Source organism: Mastomys coucha, unplaced genomic scaffold, assembly GCF_008632895.1.
Source record: "Mastomys coucha isolate ucsf_1 unplaced genomic scaffold, UCSF_Mcou_1 pScaffold7, whole genome shotgun sequence".
In the NCBI taxonomy this organism is placed as follows: Eukaryota; Metazoa; Chordata; class Mammalia; order Rodentia; family Muridae; genus Mastomys; species Mastomys coucha.
Genome location: NW_022196913.1, coordinates 1,879,993 through 1,883,965, shown reverse-complemented (window position 1 = coordinate 1,883,965; position 3,973 = coordinate 1,879,993).

Sequence of the window (3,973 nt, the reverse complement as noted above, 5' to 3'; positions counted from 1 at the left end):
AGGTAGCCAAGGATGACCTCAAACTTCTGCTCCCCTTGTCACTACTCCTATAGCAATTATAGGCATGTGTTGTAGTCACTGATCTATGGCTGTGAAGAGATTCCATGACCATGGACATTCTTACAAAGGAAAGCACTAAACTAGGGCTGGTTTACATTCAGAGCGTTACTTTATTATAGTCATGGCAGGAAGCATGGCAGCATGTAGTTGAGATTCTATATCCAGATCAGAGAGAGAGAGAAGTGAGAGGGCAGGGTCCCTGCTGGGAGGAGAAGGGGAAGAGGGAGGAAGAGAGGGAGAGAGGGAGAGAGGGGGAGAGGGAGAGGGAGAAAGAGAGGGAGAGAGGGAGAGGGGGAGAGGAAGAGAGAGGGAGAGAGAGAGGGAGAAGAAGAGAGTGAGAGAGGGAGATAGGGAGAGAGGGAGAGAGGGAAAAAGGGAGAGAAGAAGAGGGAGAGAGGGAGGGAGAGGAAGAGAGGGGGAAGAAGAAAGTGAGAGAGGGAGAGGGAGAGAGAGAGAAGAAAAGAATGAGAGAGGGAGATAGGGAGAGAGGAAGAGAAGGAGAGAGGGAGCGAGGGGGAGAGGGAGAGAGAGAGAGGAAGATAGGGAGGGAGGGAGAGAGAAAGAAAGGGAGAGAGACTGGACCTGGCTTGAGCATTTGAAACCTCAAAGCCCACCTCCTAATCCTTCGTAAACAGTCCACTGGCTGGGAAAATAAATTAAATATATGAGGTGGTAGGGGCCATTTTCATTCAAATCACCACAGGGTATACCCAGTTAGGACTGTCCACTTGTTAAGAATTTAGTAGCCACTTGTCTAGTGGTTACTATATTGGACATTGTGAGATCAGAGAATCTGCAACCCCAGACCTAACCTAAAAAGTTACCTGAGTGTTAGAGCATAGGAAATATTAGGAGGCATAGTGTTACTAAAGTGCAGTAAAATGGTTCATCTTAAAAAAAATTCTTTTTTTAGATTTATTTATTTTACTTTATATGTGTGACCATTTTGTCTATATGTGTGCCATACCAGGTACCGTCAGGGGTCAGAAGAGGGCATTGGATCCCCTGGAACTGGATGTATGAATGGTTGTCAGCTGCTGTGTAAGGTGCTGTGTCCTCTGCAAGAACAACAACATCACACCCAGCCACTGATCCAGCTCTTTTTCATTTTAAGTATGTGTGTACGTATGTGTGTCTGTGGACAGAAGAGAGTGTTGGATCCCCCCGGAGGCAGATGTAGAGATGTAGATGATGGTTACCTAGCATTGGGAACTGAACTTGGGCCCTTCCAAGAGCAGTACACACTGTTAACAGCTGAGTCATCCCCTGACCCAAGATCACTAATTTTGGCAAGTGTGCTGGATAGTTTTATAGCAACCTGACACAAGCTAAAGTTATGAGAGAGAGGAGGGAGCCTCAACTGAGAAAATGCCTCCATGAGATTGGCCTGTAGGGAAGCCTGTTGGGCATTTTCTTAATTAGAGACTGATGGGGGAGCTCAGCCCATCCATGGTGGGTGGTTCAATCCTTGGGCTGGTGGTCCTGGGTTCTGCAAGAAAACAGGCTGAGCAAGCCGGCAGACAGCACCCTCCACGGCCTCTACATCAGCTCCTGCCTCCAGGCTCCTGCCCTGTTTGGGTTCCTGTCCTGGCTTTCTTCCATGATAGACTGTAATGTGGAAATGTAAGCCAAATAACCCCTTTCCTCCACAACTTGCTTTCTGGGCATGTTTCATCACAGCAATGGGAACCCTGATAAGACAATAGGCAATTTGATAGGACTGAAAAAGTAAATAGGAGATTAGTAGTGCCCACTACTGAGCACACACACCCCCTAACCAGAACTGATTAGATCAGCAGGGTTCTGCTTAATGTATTGATTCAAATTGTCTTTAAAAATGGGTTATTTTATTTATTTACATTTCAAATGTTGTCCCCCTGCCTGGTCTCCCTTCCGCATCCCCCACCCCATCCCTCCTTCCCTTTGTCTCTAAAAGGGTGCACCCCTCCCCCCTCCCCCCTCTAGCATAGATTCACATTTTGAATTTACTGTTGGGAAATGGCAGCTCTGAGGATGGTAGGGTGTGACGACAGAAAATGGGTTACTGGGCATGTGTCTTTTCAGCGACTGCTGTCCCTGAATTCCTTCCTATTGCTACTCCACTTCGCCTCTGGTCCACCATGATGTGAGCTCCTTATCCAGTCTCTTTACTCCATGATGAATAGAAACCTTTGCAGCTGTGCAGAGGAAATCTTCCTTCCCCTACGCTCTTCACTCTTCGTTAGGTATTTGTCACAATGACAATAAAATTAGCCAACACAGACAGAATGTCAGAAGGGAAGGTGCCCAGGCCAAGGCTGATGTGACGACAAGATTAAGTTTGAATTTGATAGACTTTTATACAAAAGTATTTAAAAAATGAGCTCAGTGGGCAGGGGAGAGAGAGAGGTAAGAGCATGAGGACCTGAGTTTGGATTTCAGAACCCTAGTGTCCTGTTAACCCCAGTGTTGCTGGGGATGGAGACAGAAAGGTCACTGTGGCTTAGGGGCTGCTAGCCGATCTGAAATGCCAGCACCAGGTTGTGGGGAGGACCCTGCCTCAAAAGGAATAAGGTGGAGAGTAATAGAGGAAGACACCCCTTCTGGCCTCCACAAAGTCCTGAACACACACCACACACACACACACACACACACACACACACACACACCACTTTAAAAGTATTAAAATATTTAAAAAGTGCTGTCTATTAAAAAAAGAATTAACTCCAAGTTAATGACCACTGCTGCTAAAATCCCTTTCCTGGGAGAGAAATCAACAGCTTGTGCCCCTCCAAAGTTTCCAGTAAAAAACTGAGGCTCAGATCCAGCACAGTACACCCAGGGGAACCCAGGAGTTTATCAGGGTTACAGGGCAGTGGGTGAGGGGTGATGGGCAGGAACGTGAGTGGCCTTCAGGCAGAAATACTGGAAGGTCTTTACCCAGCATGGCCGATGGCTGCATAGATGGGATCCCACCTCTCTCATCTGTCCCCTACATATACCACATAGCCTCTGACCCCTCCACCAAGACCACATTAATTAGGGCAGAATTGTATACAACTGGGTAGGAGGGGTGGATACTCAGGTGAGGGTCCCATGACCCTCCTTATTGCCTCCTGTGATGGAAGGCCCAGCTGTTAGGATCTTTTACAAGGGGCAGCAGGATGCCTGAAGATGGTGGTACTTTGACTTAGAGGACGGTCCTGTACAATGACACTTTATGACTTTTTCTCAGTGTCCTAGGCAGAGATGAGGAGAGGCACTTGTGGGGTGCAGGGGGGTGATAACTGTGTTATGTCCATCGTTTGCTTTGGATTCTAGTTCTACCATTGCTTTTAGCCACATGAGACTTGGGGGAGTTGTCTTGGGCCACACATTAAATCTGGGGGTGACCAATAACAAGCCTGTGGATTATGAGAGCATTCATTTTTATTTAGTATGACACAGACCTGATGAACTCTCCTGAACCACAAATGGCCTGAGGCCCAAGGGTTAGACACCTTTGCCATCATGCTGAGCCTGACTTTAAATTTGTTTTTAAATGTGGGTATATGTGTGCATTCCCATGGTGTGCAATGCACTCACATATGTGTCTGCGTATTAATATCACCGTCCCCCATGTGGAGGTCGCAGGGTAACTGTGGGAGATGGTTCTCTTCTTTCACCGTGCGGGGTTTGAGAATTAAACTTAGGTTATCAGGCTTGGTGCCAAGCACCTTTACCCTCTGAGCCACCTCACCAGCCCTTGAACCATTTTTAAAAAGGCCACAGATGATGTTTCTTACCCATAATTGGAGACAATTTTAGGTCTTGGTGTCAGCCCAATTTCTGGCATCCAGACACACCACTGTGTCTGCATCTGATCTCCACGCCCCTCCTCCAGGCTTGTACCACGCCCCTCCTCCAGGCTTGTACCACGCCCCTCCTCCAGGCT